This window comes from Lissotriton helveticus, chromosome 3_1 (genome assembly GCF_964261635.1).
Source record: "Lissotriton helveticus chromosome 3_1, aLisHel1.1, whole genome shotgun sequence".
NCBI classification, from domain to species: domain Eukaryota; kingdom Metazoa; phylum Chordata; class Amphibia; order Caudata; family Salamandridae; genus Lissotriton; species Lissotriton helveticus.
This window is the reverse complement of record NC_136061.1, coordinates 491,944,112-491,971,709: the sequence shown is the minus strand read 5'-3', so window position 1 is coordinate 491,971,709 and position 27,598 is coordinate 491,944,112.

The following is a 27,598-nucleotide window of genomic DNA, read 5'->3' as shown; positions in this document are numbered from 1 at the left end:
ATTTAGGGAAGCACCTAACACAAAATACAATTAAAAAATAATAATCTGTGGTATCTAGTGTGATTTCTGCCCTCCCTGGGGGGGTGGGGGGGGGGGGCAACAGATTGAGGGCTACTGCCAGAAAGTCTGACTTTTCCCAAATTATTTTGGGGGGAGTGAAGCCCCCCTCCCTGGTTTCTAGTGGTGGATCCCCGCTTGGGGATCACCCTCCTAAGGTGATCCCCAAGCAGGGATCTACTAGGGATGGGTACTATTGGAAAGGGGAGATTCCCCCCTTTCCAATGATACCTCTCTAGTCTGTCTCATGCTCAGGGGGCTGAGATAGGCTGACGAGCATGTAGAAAGTTGATTGGCTCATTTCAGTTTTGGTTTCACTGAAAAGACGTCAGCACAACGTGCGCGCTGATCGTCATTTCAGTGAAACAAACTAAATAGCCTCGGGAGCTGGTTAAGCTCTTCCCCAGCTTCCGAGGCTGTTTAGGGTGAAAAGAAATCCCTCTGGTGACCGCAGTGGAGGGATTTCCTGCGCCACGTCGTCAGACGCACGGGAGCTGTCCGACAAACATGAGCCGTTCGACAAACGTAAGCACTTTTGCGTCAGATGGCTCCTGCGTGTCCGATGCATGCAAGTGGTTAATTTTATCTATTTTTTCTCGGATCTGGGTAGACCCTTCCCAAGAGCTGGATACAGAGTAGATGGGAAGATGGAGCTACTCCATAAAAGCCACTGTAAGAATAAGACTGTCCTAATGACCACAAGGGTTGGGACTTGGTAATTTAAAAATGTTTTTAGGGAGAGAGGTAGTGGTAATTTCTTTACCAAGTCTTGGACAGGTTAGGTCATTACCACGGGTTATCCAGCTTCACGGGATTGTGATTATTTGTTTCTAGGAATTTGAACTGTGGGTACTTTTTAGTCTCCCTTGGGGGGGGAAGGGCATAAGTTGGTATACACTAGGGGTCTCCAATAGGCTGATCTCGAGCTGCCAGTAGCTCTCAAGTTTCTACTGAGCAGCTCGCACAAGATAATTGTCAGCTGGATTAATAAATGCCGCTTCCCAAATGGTAAGGCAGCACTATAAACCACATTGCACAGTTTGGGAAGCTGCAAATGCAAGACCATGGCACCCACAACTTCTCAAAAATTCTTTGTTTCTTTTCTTTCTCTTTTTTTTATTTTCTTCCTTGCTCTACATCTTTGTTTCCTTGTTTTACTGCTTTGTTTTTTTTCTGTCCATATTTCCTGTTTCATTCCTTCTTCTGCTTGCTTTCGCTCTCCTTTCTCCATTTTTTGTACGTTACTTCCTACTTTACCTCATTTTTCCCTTCTGTCTTCTTTCATTCTCGTCTTTATCAACTTCTCTTCTGTCTTTCTTTTTCCTTCCTGTCTTTTCTTTCACTTTTCTGGTTTTTTTGTTTATCCTTTCTTCTACTTCTCTTCCTTTCCTATCTTTTCTTTCATTATTACTTTCTTCCCCAAATTTATACCACATTCATCCTCTCCTTTCCTATTTTTCTCTTTCGCTTTGTTTTTTCTTTCTTGCTCTACTTTTTTCTACCTGTCTTTCATTCTCGACTTGTAATACACTGGCATTCCTTTACTCTTTCCTTAGCTTTCTTTTTTCTTTCGGAGTTGCTATTTCCTTGTTTTCATCTTTTTCTACCTTTATTTCTCTTCTAATCCTTTCACTTTTCCCTTTTTTTCAATTGAACTCCCTTTTCTTTTTTATTTCTTCTTTCTCCTTGTTTAGCTTATGTTCTTTGTTCTTAATTTCTTTTTTATTTCTTAATTTTCATTTTTTTTTGTTGTTCTGCTTTCGCTCATGTCTGCCGGTTTCTGTTGTCCTCATTTTTCCTCTCCATTTTTTCTCTTTCATTTCCTTCTCTCATTCCCTCTCTAATGCTCTCTCACCATCTCTTTCACTCATTCACTCCTTTTCTTACTGCTCCTCTCTTTTGGTATCCTTTTGTCTTTCTCTTTCATTGGCTTTGTCAGTATCTTGCTTTTTTTCCTTCTACCTCATTTATTTCCTCCTCTCCTTACTTTCTTTCATTCTCTTGCCTTTTTCTTTTTCCTCTCCTCCTTTTTCTTTTTTGCAGTACCTTTTCTTTCTCCCTCTACTTCCTTTTTAGGTATCGACTAGCATTGCAGGGCACATGCGCTGCTCGCGCTGTGAGGCATATTGTAGTAGGGTAGGTTTTAGAAGTGGTGTGGAAGCCCCGCCCGTCTTTGTCATTGGCTGGAGTCGTCGTCCATGGTAAATGCTGGCTTCCGATTCATAATGAGGCTTCTTAGTCCCTCCTTATTACCTCCCTGTCCCCTTTTGGGACCGCCCATCAGGACAGGATCATTTACGTGCGGCTTTAAATTGTCTCCTTCAATTAGTTGGTAAGCACTTTCTTTTCACATGTTGTGCGAGCGCATAGCAATAGCAGCAACTTCTTTTATATCCAGCATCCACCCCTCCCTCTCCCTTGGAGTTTACATAATCATGTTTTTACACTGATTATTTTAGTTTTCAGTGTGCCATTGGGCGCTTTCACTTTTACAAAATGGCGGGTGACAAAGCTTCCTCATTTTCCCTCCCACAGCATCAGCCACCCTCTGGAAGAGCCAGAGAAACAGCAGCCTGGCATGAATGTGAAGCATGCAAACCTTATCTTTTAAATTATACCCTTTCTCACACAACAGCCTTGGTTGTATGATACTGGCTGAAGACAGAGAGCAGCTGTCTAGCGTCTCCTCTAAAACACAACAAAACCTTGCAAAACCTTGGTTACTTCATCTCCGTTTGTCCTTTTTTACACTGCCCTTAAAACCGAAACTGTTGTGAGAGGAAGAAAGGGCATAAAAGAGAAAAAAATAACCCGACTGTAAATGAGGAAAGGGAAAGAGAATGAGACAGACAGAAAAAAAACAATTCATGCTCAGGGCTTTCCAAACGCCTCCAGGGCAAAGGATTAGGCTACAATTAGGTCAGCCCTTTCACTGGCTTTCATGTAATATTTCCCCAGTCGTATTTGACTAGGCATAGTTTCAGTTTCTAAATAACTTACACAGGGCGTGTTTCTCGTTTAGCTCCACACTCTGTTAGACAATTTGAGCAGCACTCTTAAACTTGTTGATAAAATGGATTGCATTTGAAAACAATGGGAGGCTTCCAGTATTCATTATTTTTTTCTGGAGGTGGGTAGAATTTTGACTTTATTATGTTTGTAATTCCTCAAGCTCTCCTACCACCCCAACCTGACCAGACAGCACTCTCTCCTCCGCACGACTCTCTCTCCCACTACACACTTGAGGGACCCCGCCTCCCTCCCAACCCAGACAAAATGCCACCGGCCACGCCAATGGCTGCCACCCCTCGAACACCAAACTGCCTGATACCCCATGGGCCGAACTAATTCGCAATCACTTTCCCACCCCAACCTCTCTAGCAAAGCGAAGAGACACTTCAAACACTGACTGATCAGACAATACCCCGAAACACTATTCATAGACACTTACCACTGCTCCTCTAGAGGGCAGATAAAAATGGACCTCATCTTCCATACTGAAAGACCCGACAACTGGGTCATCATCCTCAACACACATCTCCTCATCTCCAAAACTACCATCACACCCCATAGCCGCAAACTGACGACCTCTCTCCTGAACCAGATGCTGAGCGGTAATATCTCCATAACCATCTACGAGAATGGCCCCGTCCTGATACAGGTCAAGAGCGAGAACCTCGAGGTCTTTGACTCCATCTTCCTCTCCCTAAAAAAGGCACCCTTGCACACCACATGACCCGGCCTGACCTCTCCCATCCCCTCCCCCATTGACCCTTCCACAGCAGTGGAGGTACTGGACCCCTCTCGAGTCCTCTTCGAGATCCCCCTCCCCGTCCTCCTGAGACACTTTCTGCAACTCTGCACCTCAGAATAACGATCCCACCCCCTCTGGCAGACATCCAGCCCACCCTTGCCCCCCCCTTCCCTTCCCATCCCATCCAGCCATCCAGAAATGAGCATTATCTCCAAGCTCAACCTCCTCACAACCCCACCTGAGCCAGTACTCCTCCTGCCCATGAGCCCTCCCAGAAACAAAATCGGGCAGCTCCTCGCCCAATAACCAGCAGGACTGGGACCCGCCCCCTCCCTCTCGGGCAATGCTGCCCTAGACACCCTCCATCCCACCTTGGATAACATGACGCAACGCCTCAACCTCCTGGAAACTCAGCTTGAAATCCTGATCTGAGGCCAGAACGAAACTCTATCCAACCTGGCCACGATCCAAAAGCCCACTCAACACCCCACCGCTCTGCCAATTCTCGCCCAACCCAGGCGTGGCAAGGCACCGCCGCCAGCGGGCCCCATGTCCCGACCCACGACCAACAGAATGGGGAATGAGAATCGCTCAGAAAGACCCAGAAGAGCAAAAACCACGCTTTCCTCTCAGGAAGCGGCACTCCTAGCCTCAACCTATGACCCCCGCCTTCGAAATCTCCCCCAAATCCACGATCCAATCAATTATGGAAGTTGTAAGAGAACACCCCCCACCTAGAGACCCTAGACCCCCAGCTCACCTAACCTCCCTACCTATAGCCCAATCTACCAAGAACAGAAGCAAAGAAGGCCCCACCATTAACTGCATGCTCCTAAACTCCAGATCTACCTCTAAACATGCAGCAGAACTAGCAGAAGCCATCCTCTCCCATGATCTAGACATAGCTTTCATCAAGGAGACCTGGCTCAACAATCTCTCTGACCCAAGCATGGACATGCTGGTGCCCCCCGGATTCACTATGATCAACAAAGACAGACAAGTGCAAAGGGGTGGGGGCATAGCAATCATCCACAAGAACAACATCTCCATCACAGAAATTACCTCCTGTCTGTATAGCTCTTTTGAGTATCTCAGTCAACATCAAGCGATAACAGACCATTACTTTGCCAACTCCTGTACCACCCCAGGCAACTCCTCCGAATTCGGGGATCACCTCTCTTACTTGATTGCCCATTGCGCACTCTGTAACTCTACCAACATAATTCTCGGCGACCTCAATCTAAGATGGAATGAAACAAAAAATCCACTCATTCAAACCCTAAACAACCTCCTACTAGAAATCAATCTGACCCAACATTGCTCAGAAGAAACACACCATAGAGGAGCAATCCTCAATGCAATTATTACCGAAGCAACGCAATTACCATCGACCACATCCTCCCCATAGACTGGTCCGACCACCACATCATTCTTTTCCACATCAACCACACGGTCCTAACCCAACACCCCAAGCAGGACCCCTCCCAAATGGGTCAGGAACACAGCTCAGATACCTCGAGCTGACCTAGAAGAAAGAATAAGCGCGCTCTTCCCCAACGCTACTGATCACCTCTCAACTACCGAACTCACCTCTCTCTACAACTCCAATATGACGCTCACCCTGGATCACCTTGCCCCCCCCCTTAAACTAAAAAAATCCAGGAGCATTCCTTCCAGATCATGGTTCACCACTGACATCAATGAAGAAAGAAGACATCTAAGAGCCTCAGAAAGAATCTGGAGGAACAATCCCTCCGCCCTCCATCGCGATCAACTCCATGCAGCCCGCAGGAACCACAAAAAGCACATTAAGAACAAAAAAAAGACAGCTTTCTTCTGCTCTGCGCTAGACTCTGCAAAAGCCGACCCAAAGAGCTCTTCAATATCATCAGGAATCAAACATCTAAGCCATGGGTACTCACAAACTTTCTCTCGGGGCCAAATTTAAAGTGTGGTTTGTGTCCGAGGGCCGCACCGGTGAGGGCGGAGTCAGTGGAGGAGGGGCAGGGCTAGAGCAACAAAAAAAACTGTGACCATGAGGTTGAACACAGGTCCCTGCAGCGGACGCCTTTGTCCACTGAGCCACCAGACCCGGCATACACACATCTCTCTCTCTCCCTCTATCTTCCTCTCTCAACCTCTCTCTCCCTATTTCTCCCTCTGTCTCACTCAGACTATCTCACTCCCTCTCACTCCCTCTCTCTCCCTCTCTCTCTCTCCCTGACTCCCTATGTCTCACTCACTCGGAGTGTCTCACTCCCTCTCTCCCTCTCTGTCTCCCTCTCTCTCCTTCCCTCTTCCTCTCTGTCTCCCTCTCTCTCCTTCCCTCTCCCTCTCTGTCTCCCTCTCTCTCCTTCCCTCTCCGTCTCCCTCTCTCTCTTTCCCTCTCCCTCTCTGTCTCCCTCTCTCTCCTTCCCTCTCCCACTCTGTCGCCCTCCTCACTCCCTCTGTCTGACACCCTCCCCCTCCCTCATCCCTCCCTCTGTCTGTCACCGTCCTCCCTCTGTCTGTCACCCTCCTCCCTCCCTCTGTCACCCTCCTCCCTCCCTCTGTCTGCCATCCTCCTCCCTCCTCCCTCTGTCTGTCACCCTCCTCCCCCTCCTCCCTCCCTCTGTCTGTCACCCTCCCTCTCCCTTTCTCTGTATCCCTCCCTCTCCCTCTCCTTGTCTCCCTCCCTCTCCCTTTCTCTGTCTCCCTCCCTCTCCCTCTCTTTGTCTCCCTCTGTCTGTCTCCCTTACTTTGTTTCCCTCTCTTTGTCTCCCTCTGTCTGTCTCCCTTTCTTTGTTTCCCTCTCTTTGTCTCCCTCCTCTGTATTCCTCCTCCCGCTGCCTCCCTCCTCCCTCTGGCTCTCGCCCTCTCTCTGTCTCCCTCTCCCTCCCTCTGTCTGTCGCACTCTCTCTGTCTCCCTCCCTCTGTTTGTCTCCATCTGTCTGTCTCTCTCCCTGTCTCCCTCTGTCACCCTCTCCCTCCCTCTGTCTGTATCCCTCCCTGTCTCCCTCTGTCACCCTCTCCCTCCCTCTGTCTGTCTCCCTCCGTCTGTCTCCCTCCCTCTGTCTCCCTCCCTCTGTCTCCCTCCCTCTGTCTGTCTCCCTCCCTCTGTCTGTCTCCCTCCCTCCGTCTGTCTCCCTCCCTGTCTCCCTCTTTCACCCTATCCATCCCTCTGTCTGTCTCCCTCCCTCTGTCTGTCTCCTTCCCTCTGTCTGTCTCCCTCCGTCTGTCTCCCTCCGTCTGTCTCCCTCCCTCTGTCTCCCTCCCTCTGTCTGTCTCCCTCCCTCTGACCGTCTCTTGTCTGTCTCCCTCCCTCTGTCTGTCTCCGTCTGTCTCCCTCTGTCTCCCTCCCTCTCCTTTTCTCTGTCTCTCTCTCTGCCTCCCTTTCCCTCCCTCTGTCTGTCTCCCTTTCCCTCCCTCCCTCGCTCTCCCTCGCTCTCCCTCCTTTTGTTGTAGTTCTATCTAGGACCCTAAATTCGATAGTCCTGATTTATGCCCTTATGTGGTTATAATAAATAATATCCGTAAAAAGGCATAAGAATCATATCCATATTTAGTCATAGCCCATGCTGCCCAAATTAAGCAAGGCTACTTCCCCAGGCTCCTAGAAAGTACAACAAGTTCTGTAAACAAACCAAACCTCCAGCAACCTGGGAATTCCCCATTGCTTCTGTTTTGATTTCGTCCTAGAACTCCTGTGAGCACTCTAAGAACGGCCAGTTCTTAGTGACATCTTCATTGACGTCTTATGACCAACCTTACGTCAAAACCCGGCACCTTTCAGGTATAAATATACCAACGTTGCCTTAAGCAAACACACGGTGGTGGTTTTGGAGCAGAGCGGCTATCTACTTGCCCGAGAGCCCAGCTGATGCGAGAGCCCACGGACGCCGTCCCTCCTCTTTGACGCACTGAGAGAGATGCTGTCTTTTCTCCTGCTGAGAAATCCAGCTCCGGTGTTTCCAGATACCCTCGCGGGTTACTGGGATATCAAGTCCTGAGAGAGAGATACCAAACCTCCTGCTTTCTAATACCCAGGTACGGAGCTGACTAAACCCTTAAAGAGAATTCTTGATTCAGATTCCTTGGCAAAACCAACTTAACTTAAACTGCTACTTACTTACTCCTTCCCACGTATTAGGCTTAGGTCAGGTACACCGGGGTAGGCGTATTTAGAAGCACCAGTTGAGTACGTTAGTCAATGTATATTTGTATGTATATATTTGATCTATTTTAAAGAAACATATGGCTAAGAAACCATATCAATGCTTTTACAGTATTATTTCATAATACTCCTTTTACTGTACTCACTTTATTTTACTCTAAGTATTGCAATTGTGGCAATTCATTTCTCTTGTATGAGAAAGAAGACTGCTCAATAAATAACACCTTTTATTGAAAACGCCCGTCTCTCTTTTCTCTGCACTCTGGTGAAACTAAGTATGCACGCTTGACTGAGTGAAATAGCTGTCTATTGTTTTCACACAACTCTAGAGATACACTCTTATTCTGAGGGAGCAAAGTTGTCATGTTTTATGGTTGTCAGAAGCTAATCCCTTCTTGTCTATCCAGGGAAGTTAAACTCCTCCTTGTTTATTCGAGAAAGTTTCTAGTGACCTCTGAGCTAGCTGGCAAACCTTAAGTCTAATATAGTCAGTAGAGACCTAGTCGACCTCAGTCCTACGTCTACACTGCTGAATATATTATTCCAATGCGCAGAGCCTATTGGGAATATAGGAACTACACTACATGGCGCCCAACGTTTGGTAAGGCGATAAATCTAACGCAAGACGTTAGAGTAACTCAGTCGTGCTTTTTCACACAGAACCTTTTTCCCGTAAATACTCCAAAAGACGTCTGGAGTGGGTAAAAGGTTAAAATCCGCCGGAACTTAGTAGGAAGAGATTCCTGTGTAAAGTTTTTGGTTAAGTCAACGTTGAAGGATACAGTGTTCCAAAATATTATGCACCTAATCTTTGTTTCCTTGAAACTGGATCTGCAACAAAAACCTTTCTGTCAGTAAAAATGGTAGAAAGTGAAGACGAAAGGGAGACAGCTAGAATAGCAGCTCAACTCCTAGCGGATGACACGAGTCTCCAAGACAATGACCCGAATATTATACTCATTCCGGTCAACATAAGAAAAACTATAACCCTTAAACTTATAGAAAATGGACTGACATCACAAGGTGGTATAGTCATATTCGTGATAGAGGCCCATGAATATCGGCAGACAGAGGTATTCTATTCATGGATAAACTTTCCAGCAGCAAACACTGTAACACACAAATTCCACTATTACAAAATAAAGGAACCTCCGAATGTATACACTCCGTTCGAGGAGATTGAAATCCCACTAAATTACCAAGAGCACCTGCTCTGGTTTAAAGGCGCCCTAAAACATAACAATCACATCACCAGGCTCGGTCCACTAGGCAGACCAGGAGCAAAGCGGCCGGTTCTAGCCAGCTACACACCACATCCAGACATCGAAAAAATGTCAGTACCAGAACTTTTAGCACAGCTAAAACAACTGATTAAAATACATAGACAATTAGTCCAATATGTAATGCGGACTACAACAGTCCAACCAGCAATTAACATTCCACAGCTGACCCCTCATCAGGGGAACACAAACAAAATAACACCACAGAACATACAATCCTGTCTTGGTAAAACACCTGCAAAACGGGAACAAATTCAATTCTGGTTAGCACAAAAAATCACTCAAATAGAGGCAGTATTTCCAGATACTACACCTACTGAGAAACACAGAATTCTGACTATCTGTCTTCCAATGGGGATCGCACCACATGTGGAGGACTGTGACACTTGGGGCACAGTCTTTGCTTCCATTTACACAAAAACACATGGTGTTCCATCCATGGCGGTAATACCAGATGTGCTAAGACAGATTCAAAATGAATACGGTCCAGAACGTGCTATAACTCTGGGTATGAAATTAATAAAAGACTTCAAGCAGGTCTCGGCTATATTATTAGCCAACATAAAAGGAGAAGCAGCATCTGTGGCGATCCGCCAGAAATTGAAAGAAACAGATATAGCAGAACAGCCATTTGAACTTGCCAGAATCATAGAAAAATCCTATGAAGAACTAGGTAGAGATAGTTTGGGTGGGAAACCAGTAAAACCCCAACTAACTGAAAATCCTGAAAAAATATATATTAAAAATAATCTAAATACTCCAAAAAAGAGTTGGGATGGAAATAAACAATCCACTCCCAAAGAAAAAAGATTCCAGTCCAGAGGAAGGTCTCCTCAACGAAGAGAAAGATCTCCTGACCGAGGAAACAAGTCTCTCCATTGGGAGCCCTCTGAGAAAAGATACAATCTTAGAAATAGGGATAATTTGAAAAAACCTGATAGATATCAAGATATTGATACACGTCCCTCTCGATCGTTTCAGACTTCCTCGCAGAAATCGGAAAGAAGAGGACGGTCAGAACACAGGGAAGAGCACGTCAAGTCCAAAGACAAGGAACTTGCTCATCTAAGTAAAAAATTACAATTTCCAAGAAAGAAGGTAGCCAGTATTAAAATAATTAAACATGCCGAGGATACTGAGGACACAACTGAACAAGCATTTACAATGCAACGGTTTCGCCTTTGCAAAAGTTAGAGCTATTGGCATTGTAAATGACAATTTTTTTTATTTATGTGTTGGATTTGAAAACAGACAAATAAATGGCATTGTCATTTACATTGCCAACAGCGTAATCTCTTGCAAATGTAAGACCTATTGTACCCTACTGGACGAGCTCAGCAGACAGCAATTACTACCACACACACACACCCTGAGCCAGCCACACACACACACCCAGAGCCACACACACACACACACACACACCCAGAGCCACACACACCCACACACCCAGAGCCACACACACCCACACACCCAGAGCCACACACACCCACACACCCAGAGCCCGTGCAAAATCAAGAGGGGTGGCTTTCCTGAACATAATACCATAAAACATGTTAGCACTGGACAGATGACTTGTACTTCAAAGGGTGACAGAGTAACACCATTACAAATTAAAGAGATTAAGACACTATCCTATTCCTGTTTGGCTTACCTCCTTTTCTCTGTTTCCTTGTGTTATTTTCCTGGCTGCCTTCCCTTTTCTTTCTGCCCAGAGTGTTTTCATGTAAATCTGCCAGGCTCACTTCTTACAGGGCAATGAAGCAGACTGTTACTAGGCGTACATCCCTGGATGACAAACAGCCCAGCAAATGGAGAAAAATAAAACGCAACTTCCATTTATACTCATTTGGTCAGTATCTCCCTTCCTTATATGGACTTCCATGGGTTTCCACTCATGAACAAACGAGTGCCTTACCGTTTACTTTGGACTAACATTATATATATATATATATATATATATATATTAAGTTTTTTAAAGGATTGTAGTGATATGGTCCAAGTGATCCTGTGCTTATTGTAATGAAATGCTTGTAACTCGGCCTCTTTACTTTAAATCTATGGGCTGGAAATCCTGAGAAAACCGACATTGAAACTGTTGAGCAGCATCCTTTTCCATAGTTTTCTATTTCACTGGACCTTATAAAAATTAATAAAAGTAAGATGAATTAGCGAGGGCGGTTCCTGACACTTGAACAGTTCCAAAAGCCAGTTAGGTTAAATCTTAGTTTCCATTGATTGTCTCATACACTCGCACCTCACCAAAGCTCGATTTGGTTGTGTCTGTTGTACTTGTTTTACCCAGTGACTCAGGCTGGTAGTGCTTCGCGTGCAAAACCATCCTGGACTGTTAAAAATATCACAGATGTACTCTGCAAGCCCCACTACTATCCCTCTCACACGTATGATGAACTGCACTTGTTCTGAGCAGGAACCACCTACCCCATTTGTATGGCTGTATTTAACACAAAAATATTATCCAATAAAATGTACAGTGTGTGTTGCAGTGACATAGCAAGGGTGACATGGAACCCAACGCAAATTAGGAAAATTGACCTTCCTTTCCCGGTTCGGTCGGAGAAATAGCTATGATCTGGATGCAGTAGTCCACTGGCACTCCGAGCCCTGTGCCACTGCACCTGTTGCACCATGGATAATTACTTTCTCGTAGTGCCTGCCTGCTCGTCTTTGCAATAGATGCTGTTGCACCTGTAGAGACGCCTTCGTCGCGAGGCGGGATGCAGTCTCGATGACGGGGGAGCTGGCAGGTGCAGTGCAAGGAGTGAGGACCCCTCCTTAGCGGCAGGACCTGTGCTACCGGTTCGGCAGGCCCGCTGAGCTGACTGGAAAGTTGGGGAACGAGTCTCCGGCGAGACCCGAGGCTGGGAGCCAACGCCGAGCGCTCAAGGTTAACCCGAGGCAAAGCGACAAAGGGGAAAAATGGCGAGGAAAACAAAGGCTCTGTTTCTTTTTTACAAGTGGGCGCCCCCGGGGGACAGTTTAGGGGTAGGGGCGAGGCTACGGGCTAACTTGGAGGCATACATAGCATTGATGGTTGTTTTAACGCATCATACATAGGCTTGCGGCTGGAAAGGGAGCTTTGTCCTCTCTCGTGTTAAAGTGCGAAGTGAAATGAGAAGCCTGCGTTGCTGGCCGTAGTTTGATTTCTGGCACCGCTACGCAGCTGGGCTTTCCTTTAAATGGATTACTTGTTACCCTGCGGCGTGGTAATTGTGTGTGGGGTCGTTATTGCCAGCTTCAAAATGAAATAAAAGTTATAGGACCATGCAGGCCTTATGTGGCTTATTAGAACAGTCTGTGTCGCGCTAAAAAAAACAAGTCAGGTCCCGGGCCGGCAGCCAATCACAGCGCGGCCCGGGGAATGACGTCACGGAGGTGTCCCGGGCCGGCAGCCAATCACAGCGCGGCCCGGGGAATGACGTCACGGGGGTGTCCCGGGCCGTCAGCCAATCACAGCGCGGCCCGGGACACATGGCAACAAGGGGCGGGACTTAAAAAAAGAGTCAGAAACGCCCACGATTCGCGTTCTGACCGGGGAAAAAGTGATTGACAACGATGTCTTCCAATGGCTAGCCTCCATTTATGGAGCTAGCCAATGGAAGAAGGGGCGGGTTCAAGTCCCCCATAGTGTTCTAACATTAGATTTCGCCTGCGCGAAACGCTGCTTGCGCAGCTTACGACAGGCGAAACCTAAAAACGGAGAGTTGGCCCAGACAATGCTAGACAGCGCAGCAGAAGTGACCATAGCTCGCAAGATCTTGATGAATCTTCTGGAGACAGTGGACACGAATGAATACATTCAGGTGGAAACTGCAGATACCAGAGTTAGCAAACCTCATAAAATATACGAAATAACACTGTGTATAGAGGGAGATAAGACTAGGAAAGTAAGAGGTCTCTTTTGGAATAATCTTTCGAAAGGCTATGACATCCTTTTAGCTGAGAAAGACTGGCCACCAGAGTTTGTCAGGGAGTGCCCTCATGGCGAAGAAATGATTATGCCTGCCTTCTCAAATCATATTCCAATTCATAGAAAATATACATATGCAAGGAAATGGGCAGTAGCCCAAGCTCCTGCATTATACAAAAATCATGTAGGATGGGATGAGGACTCTACTCCTCACAAAATCCAGTTAAAATGTCAACCCACTGCACAAAGGCAGTACCCAATTAAACAAGAAGCTAAAAAGCAAGTCAGGGAGATCTTAGATCAACTTGAATACCAAGGGGTGATTGAAACATGCACCTCTCAAATGAATATCGTCTAGTTTTGGACTACAGACACCTTAACTCATGTTGCAAAACATTTGCAGTACAAAACTCACACAGTGCAGCACTAATGAATAACATTGTGCGCAAAAAATACAAAACGACATTAGACATCTCTAATGGATTCTTTTGTCAAAACATTGCACCTGAGAGCAGGTATTTGACCGCAATCTCAATATTGGGGTCGCTAAACACTTCTGTCGACTCCCACAGGGATTCAAGAATAGCCCAGGATTATTCTCAGCAAGAGTAACAGAGTTACTACAAATATATGATGATGAGGCATTATCCTATGTCGATGACATCTATCTAACAGATGATGACCTGGATACTCACTTGAAAAGAGTAAACACCATAATACTTGGGTTTGCAGCTGAGGGTTACAAATTCAACTTTAAAAAGTCACGAATTGCCCATCTAACTGTCCTGTTTTTAGGATATGAATTATCAAGTGAAGGCAAAAGCTTAGCAGACAACTTCTTAGAGAAGTGTGCTGTACTCCAAGCACCTAAAACGCTGAAGAACTTACAATCAATTCTCGGTTTCCTGAATTTCGGAAGAACATACATGCTAAATTATGCGGAGAGGGTTAAACCTCTCTATGAATTAATAAAACCTGATTTCAAACCAATCAATTGGACTCAGAAACACACAGAAATTTTAAGATCATTGCAAGCAGACATGTTAGCTAAAACAAAATTGCAAACACGCGAAAACATACGCAACCTTGTAATCCGAGTCATCCCAGGAAGATGCGGATTCACGTACCTGGCCTCTAATGAGGGAGAGAAGGTACCAATAGCTTACAAATCACACTTGTACACACAAGCTTAAAAAACATTCAGTCTTATAGAAAACATTGTAAATGCGGTTCAAACTGCTGTAGCAAAAGAAAGAGCCCAAGCACAAGGCAAAAGGATAAGTGTTTTTAACAGCAGAATCAGCCTTTGAGGCATTAACAAGCCCACGCAATATGACTAAGGTGGCATTAGATCCAAAATGAATCGAATGGGAAAATTCTCTTGCTGCAGAAGACGTGAAATACTATTTTGACCCGGAAATGAAAAAATGTAAAGATCTAAAATATGAATTAGAATATCCCCTGCCAATCGAGTTTCTGCCTCTACAACTTTACGCCTGTGTAATATATACAGACGGATCAGCACAACCCGCAGTTGGTGGTAAGCAAGCTTACAGTGCTGCGTGCGCGGTTGTTAAATGCCGGTGGCACGGAGGTAAATTGAGACCACTGGTAACTATGTCTCAATCTGTAAAAGATAGTTCAGCTCAACGAACTGAACTACTAGCTTTAAAGATGGCGCTCGATATTGCCGATCGCGAATTCCCCACACTAATAGTGTGCGATTCGCATTACTGCGTCAAATCTTACAATAATGACTTGCAGAACTGGGTTCAAAACGATTACAAAGATGACACAGGTGCCACAATAAAGCATACAAAGCTTTGGGAACAGGTAGTTCTTTTGCAGAAGGAGCTACAAAAGACTCACGTGATACATACACTGAGTCATCAGCGTGATGGCGTTCACGCTGCAGGGAATTCATTGGCTAACACAGCCACAGCGGAAGCAACTAATCCGGCTTCCGTAACCACAAAAAAGCGTTCAGAAAAATACATAGACGGGGAAACCATTCTGGCGGTAAAAACGTCTTTACAAGGCAACTGTGCAGCATTACCTTTGAACTATCCACTCAATTATACATACATAATTGATGCAAACTCCGTTCTTTTTGCTCGAATCCCTGGAGTGGGGGATAGAGTAATTCCAAACACGAACAGGAGAGTCTTGTTAATAGCAGACGCACACATGGGTGAAGGTCTAGGGCACCGAGAGATCAAGGAATCTCTGAGAGAATTACAATCAGAATACTGGTGGCCGGGGATGAGCCTGCATAACTACAAATTTGCAATGGGCTGTCCAAACTGCAACAGAGATCGCAGTGGCGAACCGGCCGGAGTAATGCCAGGACCCTTCTTTTAGAAAGCATAAGGCTAGCTATACGCAGAAATCCAATAGGAGAAATGCGTCCCATTTACGTTTAAGACTAGATTCACTTAAAATGTAGACACCAGCGCTCGGCTGACGCCAGAACTGTTATAAAAGATTTGCGAGTCTTTATCGGCATATACGCAATTGGCATGCTACATTCTGACCAGGGTCCTGCTTTTAGCTCTCGAGCTTATAAGGAGGCCATGACCAGCATGGGCATTGCATTGCGGTATTCTTGTCCCTTCCATCCTGAGGGAAATGGGATTGTGGAAAGAAAAAACCAGGACATAAAGCAATCTATAACGGCGAGGGTATTAGGTTCGGGTGATGGGTGGGTCCAACATTTAACAAGTGTCCAACGTAGTCTTAATAATCTGCCAAGAAATTCTCTGAAAGGTTTCAGTCCGTACGAACTATTGTTCGGGACTAGAATGCATATTCAGGACCTCGATAGTCAGACTTCAGTGGTAGAAGAAAAATGCTTTGATATCAAAGATTGTTTGGCTATTTTACAGGACTTAAATGAAACAGGAAAAGGCCTGAGCAACGTAAAGTTAAAACAGCAGCCAACAGCCACTGAAGATAAACCACCTGTCCCAGCAAGGCCTGTCTGGATTCCAAAGATTGGGGAGCTGGTCAGAGAGAAGATCGCGATGAAGAAGGAATTTGGGCCTTCTTACAGAAAAGCAGTACCTGTCTTAGCTGTCAGCGGAACGAGATCAGTTGTACTGCCGCCCCTTGCTGGTAAAAAGGAGAACCGAGTTATAACCATCGACCTGGTAAAACCACAATCATGTGGCCAAAAATAAGTAGTAGGCCCAGTGGACTCCCAAGAAATAGCAGAGTACCAAAACTTGCTACAATACAAGAGGTTCAAACTGAGAGACTAATCACATTTGATAAACCTGCAGTGAATAAAAAAGGACTATGCAACAATGCCATGGAACTTGTGCCTCTTGAAACCCAAATTGCAACAGTTCGTCAAGAAACACCAGTCTACAACGATGTAACCTCAGACTATGCTAATGAAACAAAAAATGCAAAAGCAAATGAAAATCCGGAAGAATTCCAACAATTGACAGAACTGCATCTGGCTACTTCATCAATTTCGATAAATTTTCTGAAGATCTAAGCGAACCCGAAGAAACGCCAGCAACAAAAACTATTAAAGACAAAATAACAGAACTTCTACATCAACTCAAAGAAACCTATCTGATTTCTCCATGGATTGAATTTTGGATTGTGTTAGGTGTACTTTTCCTCCTGCTTTGGCTCATCGTGGTTCTTTGTTTGGGAAAATTCATTGAAGGAAAATACAGTACAATGGACACAGCAAGTCAGAACATCAACTTGGTCCTAAAGCCTCACAAGTCATCTCACATCGAGAAAAGAGAACTATCATCAGTGAATGTCACAGCCAATCCAATACCCGGATTATGAAATCTATGGCCCGGTTGAGCTCTTGAAATATCCACATCAGTTCAATATTTCATTAAGTGACTTTGTAAAACCAAGTACATTCTCTGATGATTGGGACTTTGAAAGTATTAATGATATGATGTCAGATTTAGTAATGTCAGCAAAATTTACAGAACATGATTATTTACAGGGTTCATCAAATTATGAAGAAATGTATTGTTATAATCACCTTGCACATCACTATTTGCATTAATCTGCTCAGCCTAGAAATGTTTTTAATTATAATCAATGGGAACATTGTGCAACTCCACCTCAAAGCAGTTCGAAAACATTATACGAGAAATTCCCATACTTCTCAGGGTTTAACACAAGTCATGCAGAAACATTTTATTTCAAATTGTTAAATAAGACAGGGGTAAAAACAATGCTGACTAATACTAAATTAATCTATTCGGAAACATTTTATGAAAAAACTATTACATTTGGTTTTGATTTCTGGAAAAACAACATTGAAACAAAAACCATCTGGGGTACCAAAGATTGGCAGGTCCAAGGTCTAGAAGCATTATTTAGAGCCTGCATGATCCCAGAACAAATAGTATTCTTGAATGATACCATTCAACAGACAACCTGTCTTGGCCTAGCCAAGATAAAAGACTTAAACAAACTGTCTATTCCAAAGCCAACACCTGACAGTAATAGCACTACAGATGTTGAGATAGACGTATCCCATATTTTTAACCAAAACAGAACACATCCTGATTGGAAAAAATGGTTGATCTGGCCCACAGACACAAATAACTGTCAAGATAGATTCCTGAACAAAATACAGGGGTTAAAAATGACCAGGCCAGACCCTAGATACTCCCAGAGACAACATCCAGGGATAGTTACAACATACAGTGTAGGGAAACTCGGCCTCGAATGGCTACAGAAATCCACACTGGCTGAAATTAAGCAACACTTGACTTTACTTAAAGACGGTGCTGACTTGCGTGATTTCATAATGGGACCACGCAAACAGCGTCAAAAACGTTCCATAGCGGCCGGTCTATACGCTGCGTACAACGAAGCTTGGAAAGTAATGCAAATTGAAACAGCAGAAAAAATACGAGAAATTGATCGTATTAATTTGGAAAAATCACTTTCTGTTGTGGACAATGGATTAATGACTCTGTCCTCCAGAATATATTCACTGGACAGTATTGTATCATCTGCTATTGATATAATAGAGCAGGACTTACTAATGTTACAACACGGTCAGTCCCAATTACTTTCTATTGTACAGCTTGGCTGGACGTTGCAAAATCTGCGTTCAGGCTACGTGCCCTGGCGTTTAATCAACGCAATGTCATTATTCTCTATCTTTAACCTTACTGATACACAAATCAGTTTGGCACAAAAAGGAGCAGACTATACGATTCTGAGCATTGAAAAACTTGAGAGATTACCATTGACAATGTCAGAAAGACCTGTCATTGAATGGATAATACACGGAATAATTACAATTCCGATAACAACTTTCCAATTTAAATACTGCCAAGAGTATATACCACCGGGCCAGTATGAAAGGTTGGGTAGAGGGTACATCAAGTCATCATAGAAATTACCTTATACACACACATATTACAGTGAAAAGATACAGAATGTATTTCTTAGTGGTAAAAATTGTAAACGATCGCTAAGCGGTATACTTCTATGTCATGGTATTAACCTTCATGGGGCCTGTGAGGGGACTTCAAATAACCTTTCATGTCACCAGCACGGCACACCTGCAACACAAATAGAGCCATTCTTTAGACGGCTTTCTAACGGGGGCTATGTTCTAATAGTGGACCACAGCTGTTGTGGCATGGTGCCAGGGAAAGCCTATCTCGTCAGCGTGAGTTCCATGGTCACTTGCTGTATGCAAGTATTGTATCCAAACAGCACTCCAGATACGGAGGCAACAATTTGGCCTTCTTTGAATATCTCTTCTATTCGAATTGATACTTTATGCAGAATAAAGTCTGTTCTTTTACAGACAACTGTGCCCTTAACGTCATCAAAAGAAACGTATGATCTGCAAGTTGCAAGGACAACGGCAGAGATACATAGCCTTTTATCAACAAATTGCCCCGTGCATTTCGCAGAAATGCTAAGCCAAATCCTAAATATGTCAGATACCAGTGGCATCCCACATGTATTTAAGACAACTTCAGGACTGTTAACACCCTTCAAAACAGTTCTGGGCATTTTTCCTAATTTTGTCCATTCTGTCTTTGGCGGTCTACCACTTCTTTTGGGACTCGTAGCAGGAATTTTATTTTTGATCCTTCTGCTCCGATATGGCAAGCAAAGTTACAGACAAGACTCCGGCAACAATGGAAGAAACGATCCTAGCTATACGCCATTGGGTCCGCATAACTAAAGTCCTTGGATTAGCCCGGCTACGAGATCTGAATATGACCTGGTTTCTTTCATTCAGACCCATCTGGCAGAATTGCATCTTACCTGTGCTTCGATGTATGCTATGCGGAAAAGAATGCGTGTTGGACGTCTGTCTTACACTACCATCAGCAGTACCATTGGATACAGATACTTTGCTAAGTCCTGTAACGGCTCATGCATCGTGTTGTCCCCAGCGGCTACCCATTCTGATGATGGCATTCGTTGAGACTTCACCACTACGATTAGGGGGTAGCGAAGTACGAGGTGAGAGCAGCATCACCAAGGTACGACCTTCTGTGAGCATTGCTGATCCTGACATCGATGATAGCAATCATTCTCACGACTGTACTGTTGCGGCATTTTCAAACTTAGTCGAACTTTCACCTGAAGCCGTAGACCAATTTTTTGAGAGTCTGTCTGAAATGATGTTTTCCCCTGAACAGAAAGAATAACTTTTTAAGCAACAAGCACACAGCGTTCCCTGAACTCTGAATTCGGCCTTCAGCTTTGATAAACAAAAGCTACTGAAAACTTTTGGAACTGGTTATTCCCCTGAAAGCGAAATTATTTTTTCTCACTTCCAAAAATATTCAGCCTCTAGCACATGTACAGCATTTTGTATTAATATGTGATGGAATGGTCTCGACCTTCTTTTCTGTATTAAGAGCCATTTCATGTGTAATTTTCGCAAATCATTCAGCTGATAATTATATGCAATCCTTTTTTCTGAATGATAACACTGCTTGAAAAGCGTACAGTACCAATACTCATTTTTCGTGTATTACCTTATACCATTTCAATATGCAAATTTATGTATTTTGGGGTGGGTTGGAAAAAACATGCATCATTATATGTTTATATGTTTACTATTGCTTAGTTTTAAGTAATGAGGGACATTAGATCGTGGAGTGGGTGTTGTAGTTCTATCTAGGACCCTAAATTCGATAGTCCTGATTTATGCCCTTATGTGGTTATAATAAATAATATCGGTATAAAGGCATAAGAATCATATCCATATTTAGTCATAGCCCATGCTGCCCAAATTAAGCAAGGCTACTTCCCCAGGCTCCTAGAAAGTACAAAGAGTTCTGTAAACAAACCAAACCTCCAGCAACCTGGGAATTCCCCATTGCTTCTGTTTTGATTTCGTCCTAGAACTCCTGTGAGCACTCTAAGAACGGCCAGTTCTTAGTGACATCTTCATTGACGTCTTATGTCCAACCTTACGTCAAAACCCGGCACCTTTCAGGTATAAATATACCAACGTTGCCTTAAGCAAACACACGGTGGTGGTTTTGGAGCAGAGTGGCTATCTACTTGCCCGAGAGCCCAGCTGATGCGAGAGCCCACGGACGCCGCCCCTCCTCTTTGACGCACTGAGAGAGACGCTGTCTTTTCTCCTGCCGAGAAATCCAGCTCCGGTGTTTCCAGATACCCTCGCGGGTTACTGGGATATCGAGACCTGAGAGAGAGATACCAGACCTCCTGCTTTCTAATACCCAGGTACGGAGCTGACTAAACCCTTAAAGAGAATTCTTGATTCAGATTCCTTGGCAAAACCAACTTAACTTAAACTGCTACTTACTTACTCCTTCCCACGTATTAGGCTTAGGTCAGGTACACCGGGGTAGGCGTATTTAGAAGCACCAGTTGAGTACGTTAGTCAATGTATATTTGTATGTATATATTTGATCTATTTTAAAGAAACATATGGCTAAGAAACCATATCAATGCTTTTACAGTATTATTTCATAATACTCCTTTTACTGTACGCACTTTATTTTACTCTAAGTATTGCAATTGTGGCAATTCATTTCTCTTGTATGAGAAAGAAGACTGCTCAAGAAATAACACCTTTTATTGAAAACGCCCGTCTCTCTTTTCTCTGCACTCTGGTGAAACTAAGTATGGACGCTTGACTGAGTGAAATAGCTGTCTATTGTGTTCACACGACTCTAGAGATACACTCTTATTCTGAGAGAGCAAAGTTGTCATGTTTTATGGTTGTCAGAAGCTAATCCCTTCTTGTCTATCCAGGGAAGTTAAACTCCTCCTTGTTTATTCGAGAAAGTTTCTAGTGACCTCTGAGCTAGCTGGCAAACCTTAAGTCTAATATAGTCAGTAGAGACCTAGTCGACCTCAGTCCTACGTCTACACTGCTGAATATATTATTCCAATGCGCAGAGCCTATTGGGAATATAGGAACTACACTACACTTTTCCCTCCCTCCCTTGCTCTCACTCCCTCGCCCTCTCACTGCCTCCCTTTCCCTCCCCCCTCTCCCTCTGTTTGCCTCCCTTTTCCTCCCTCCTTTTCTTCCTTCCCTCGCTCTCCCTCTGTCTGCCTCCCTTTCCCTCCCTCGCTCTCCCTCTGTCTGCCTCCATTTCTCTCCCTCACTCTCCCTCTCTCTGCCTCCCTTTCCCTCCCTCCCTCGCTCTCCCTCTGTCTGCGTCCCTTTCCCTCCCTCCCTCGCTCTCCCCCTCTCTCTGCCTCCCTTTCCCTCCCTCCCTTGCTCTCCCTCTGTCTGTCTCCTTTTACCTCCCTCCCTCGCTCTCCCTCTCTGTGCCTCCCCTCCCTCTTCCTCCTTTTACTTCCCTCCCTCGCTCTCCCTCTGTCTCCCTCGGAGTTTGAGGTGAGTTTTAGCTTTAATTTCGGAGTCTTGCATGGCCCACTCACACAGCACTCGCAACTTTCACCTGCTCAGACCTTCACATGTTGGCGTAGAGGGGCACACTTGTCCTCCCCCATCAACCCCAAACCTCCCCGCCCGTTGATGAACATCATCTGCTCATTTGTTGGAGGCTCGCGTGAGGGTGACGGGGCACACTTGTCAAGTCACGCCGGGCGGTCACCCTGCGGTCCCGCTCATGAAATTCTCTCTTTCGAGCATCTAAAAACATGAAAGAAAGGGAGTCTATTCGACCATCATTCATTCATATATTCTTATTCTGTGCCGCCTGATTATTTTGCACCCTGAGAGTTTGAACTAGCAGTTACATATTACATCACATCGGAGACCTCATGGGAAAATAGAGTTGTATTCTGTGCGTTAGCAGGCGTCATCTTTACACACCATCAAATAGTGAATAATTTATTCATGGAGCATTGTTTTATTTTTATTTTATGTTTTGTTTTCAATGAAAGGGTGCATGAAACATTTGTGTCTGACGCACTACTGAAGTCTGTTCATCATTTATAATTGAATTGAGTTCTGAGGGTTCTGCATCATCCTGATTAGGTCATAGTTTATTGTTAATTTAGGCACCAATCACTGCATTTTGTGCTTCTTCCAATGTAGTAGTTATCACTTTTCATTTTCTTTGTCCATGGAGTGCTTGGTATCAGCACAGTAAGATTCACTGCAGACGGTCACGTATTTCTTTTATTTCTTGACTCAACTTGCGGCCTCATGCTTGTAGATTAACTCCGTCGCGTGCTTAAAAGCATTGTTTCCACCTGTGTAGTTTACGAGTTTGCCAACCTTCAGTTTGCTTGGAGGATAACTTTGTTTTAGGGATGGTGTAATGGACGGCTAAGCCGCTGACATTGGTGTGAATATCCTGGATCACTGGACCTTATCTCTAAAAATGTCTCAAGTCAAGCGTTTGCTTATGTTTGGTTTTCATTGTTGCTTTTACTCAGGCCACCACTCAGCATGGGCCAAATTGATTAACAGAGCAGCTCGCTGGCACTGCTCGCACGCCCCTTTTAGCGCAAGTTAGTCCTAGTCTTTGAAATGTCACTCATAACTACACTGAAGTGATGAAAATGTCACACATGTTAATCTCAAACCTTGTCAGCTACGAGCTGCGCAGCCTGGCGAATCAATAATCAACACCACATCCGAGATATTTTTGCAGCTCATTGTCGTTGTTTTCTATCAAGGCGCCCTTACCTGTGATGATGTGATCGCGGCATGCAGGGTGATTGGCCTACTAGGCCGCAAGGCCACTCAGGAGGTGAGCGGCAGCTTTATTTTTCCTTGCGCGCCCGTCTCTCTGGTAGAGTGGCACTTGTTCTCCACTTGTGAGCTGGAGTCACAATCAGACTTGTGTTGGACAAGACAATGAGAAAGGAGGTGGCTTTTAGGTTTAATTTCGGAGCTTGCACCTCGGATGCTTGGCCTGTACCTACCCTTTCTTTGAGGAAAATGTTCTGTTCTGCTGCCCAGGCTGAGGACATTTTGCGCCTTCTGCAACCCATCTTGAGTGAGTTATATAATAAATTAGCAAGTTATTCTTTATGCTACACTTGTTCTATACAGTGGAGAAACCTGCACTGTTAAACTACCCATTGTGTGTGTGGGGAAAGCATGCACTGCTGCCACCCATGCTTTACTTTTCCTGTGTATGAGTTAAGTCGTCACTTCCGCTGTTCATGCTTTACTTGTTCCCTGTGTGGGAGTAGCTTGCCCTATGTTGTGTCCACTGGAGTACATGGTGTCTTTGTGTGTCTACATGTTTCTGCTGTTCTGCACTTGCTATATGTGTGTGAGAAACCTGGATTTCTACTGCTGCTGCCTTGTGGTTTAGCATGGGAGCATTGGACCCCAATGCAAGCACTAAAATTCAGCTTGGGTGCCCTGGTTTTGCATACCTGCAAGCAGTGGGTAAACACGCACGTTGTACTTCTAGTCCTTGTGTACAAGAAGCAAGGCTGGCAGTAGCTGCGCCTTTTTTACTGCCAACCTTGCTTCTCATACATAAGGACTATAAGTACAAAGTTAGTGTTTATGCACCGCTTGTTTTGTTATTTTCTCTGCTATGGTTTACACTGGGGACTTTTCCCTGCTTTTACCCATGTGTCAGCAGTGGCAGATACATGTTTCTCTTCAGTCTCTTCCCTTTCATTCCTTGCGTTTTTACTCCTCCCCCCATTCTGTCTTCTCCTTTCCCGTTCGATGTGCCTTTCCTCATTCCCCTTTTCTTTCTCTTCTCTCCTGTCTCTCCCTCTTTGTTCCTTGCCTCTCTCTTCCTCCTTTCCTTCTTTCTCTTCTCTGCTCTCTCCTCCTTTCTATTCCTTGTATCTTTCTACTTTCCTTCATTCTCCAGATTTCTTTTTCCTTGAGTGTTTTCTCCTACATTCCTTATTTCCATTCTCTGCTATCTCCCCTTCATTGCACCCTCCCCTCTTCCCCTCCATTCCTTCTTTCTCTGCTCTCCCTCCCTTCCTTACGTCACCCCCTCCATTACTTCTTTGTCCTCTCTGCTGTCCCCCCTTCCAATCCTTGTTTTTGGGGTGTAGTGGCTTCAGTGCTGTCAAAGATCTCCCTTTTTCTGAAGAGAAATAATGATTGATTGTCACATTAGACCAATTTATAAAACAAAAAGTGCGCATTTTGATAAGTTTTACACTGATTAGTGAAAAATAAAACACAGCAATTAGAAAATAAAATTAGGAAACTTGGAGTCGTATTCTACAGAGGGTGTAAAATGCTCTGTACAATTCAAAACGGCGTAAGAACATAATGTTTAATTTAAGGATATATGAATCTTCCTGTGCGAGTCTCATCTGCAGACGGAACGGTGTAAATAACAGGCGTTGACAAAGTTGTACCCACGTAAGTGGATCATCCCAGAGAGCAAAGTAATAATGGATTGACTGTGCCGTGCATTAAACTCGTGGCTGGCTGTATTTTGTTCGGGAGTTGCAAAGAACTTTCTTGACCACCATTCTGGAAATATGGCCCTCGCTAATAACCACTTTGGGACCGTTTAAATGCCCCTGCTCCTTACTTTTCATGCCTGGCCTCAGCTTTAAAAGACCATTTACGTGTTAACGAGGCTTCGTTGTTTTTTTCACCCCTTCATCTCCGCTCTGCCTATTGCTGGAAGCATTAGCCCCCCCAGACATCTTTAGTAGCTCCCACCCCGAAATGTGGCTCTAGTAGGCCACTGACTCAGAGTGTCCCACAAAAGGGTGTAAAGGGAACGAAAAATATCCAGTGCAGATAAGAGCCAGTAATTATTTAGGAGACTCTACAGGAACTGGTCTTGGGAAGAAGGGTCAGGGTTTAAGTTGGTGTTTCACTATGCTGAATATTTATTGCCATCACATAAGCAAAGTAAAAAAAGCATGTGCAATGCAATAGGTCTCGCATTTACACGAGTTTGAGCTGTTGGTATTATAAGTGACAATGCATTTTTATTAATGTGTCTTTTTTTAAAACATAAATAAAAGGCATTGTCATTTACAATGCAAGAGTTTAAACTATTGGCATTGTAAATGACAATGCCATTTATGTATCTGTTTTCAAAACCAACACATAGATAAAAGGTTTGTCATTTACAATGCCAATAGCTCAAACTTTTGCAAATACGAGACCTATTGCATTGCAAATGCTTGTTATTTCTCTCTATCTCCCTCTTGCCATCAAAACCATATGCCTTCGGCTGATTCGCATCTGCGAAAACGTGCCATTTCAATTATAACAGAGGGCTTAGATGGAGATTTCTGTCTTGAAGGGTTCCCAAAATCCCATGCAGACAGGCAGCTCCCCGGGAAACTTCGGGTGTGATCCTTCCCCTCCAATGGCCTCTCTCAGATTTTCTTTCTTAATACAAGAAAAAACACGAAGCCATAGCGAACAAAAAATACATTAATTTCTCAAAGAGGAAACTTTAAATAATGGTCCAAACTTTTAACAAAAGACAAAACATCTGTTTTGTTCCATGTGCAGAGAAGCGTCTTATTTCACACCACACTGATTTCACATCCTAGCTGTGTGTGTGGGTAAGTGTGTCAGATGACTTCTGTTTTCTTCACAAGGGTCTGGGCGCTTAGTGCTACAGAGACACTAGTAGCCCGTATTTTGGCCACTAAATGCTGCAAGTGTTAAAAGTGTTTCATCTTCAAAGTTTTTGTGACTATTTTTTCAGGCAGCATATCGCTCTTGTTTAAGGAGGGTCAGAGGGTTAAAACTGTTTCAGAGATTAGTTAGCTGGGAGATCTCAAGTGATAATCGGATGACTTGCTTCAGTGAGCAAAAAACTCACTGAAGACATCTGCATGTAACATGGCGTCACTTCGAATTATTGCATGTTTTAACTCAATCTTTCGTTATTTAACATTGATACAATTGTGCTCAGCTGAATAGTGATACATCCTCCATACTGAGTGTCGAAAAATGTGCTTTGTATAGTGTGCTACATATATGATTGTACATGTAATTACACACACCGATTGACGCACCTGACATTCCTTTAAACTACACATTCTTAACAATACAGATAGCTTAGGTCAAAAACACTAAGATCTCACTTTAACTTTTGGGAACTTGCGAAGTGACACCGGATTCTACCATTGTTTGTTGCAGAACCTGGATGAAAGGTTTCATCTCTGCTTCATTTGACATCCAACAGCTACTTGGACACTATTTATAAGTGATTGTCCTTTAAATGAGCCCTTTACAGCAGGGCTATGCCCACCTGAAATCTCCTGCTGAAGTGAAATCAAAGTGTATGAACCCACTAATGTGCCCATGTGTCTCCCCAGAGAATCATGTCACTTTCGGGGAGAGCCTTGGGACTAGCTCAGAAATAGCTGCCAGAATCCAGCTGGTTTCCACTCAATTCCAGCACCAGAATAAAAGGAAAATGACTACTAATAATGGGAGATATATCAACCATCATTACTCGTAAACCAACAGCACAGCATCTACTATAACTCAATCTCTCAACATGAACTCAACACTCCACCCTGCAGATATCACCTCAGCACCATCTTCATCAGAGATTGGAATCTTTCCCACATCCTAGTGTAGTCTTGTCCGAAAAGCCACATAATTCCATATCTCTGATATCCACAAGTCCTCCTCACACCGCACACCCATCTTACGCAATGGACTGCACACTTTAATCAATGGAGACAGTGCTAATAGCTTCTTCTTTGGTCCCAGTGGTAATTTCTCATTCTAAGTCCTCTAAACAGTGCTGCTAGCTGCTACTCTGGTCCCATTGGTAATTCCTCATTCTTAGCTTTCCAGGTAGTGCTGCTTGTTGCTACTCTGGTGTTGTTGGTAATTCCTCCATTCTAAGTCCTGTAGGCAGTGCTGCATCTGTATCTTTGGTCACAGTGGTAATCCCCCATTCTTAGTCTTCTAGGCAGTGTTGGAGCTGCATCTATGGTCCCAGTGATAATTACTCATTCTAGTCCTATAGACAGTACTGCAGCAGCTTCTCTCGCCCCAGTGGTAATTACTCATTGTA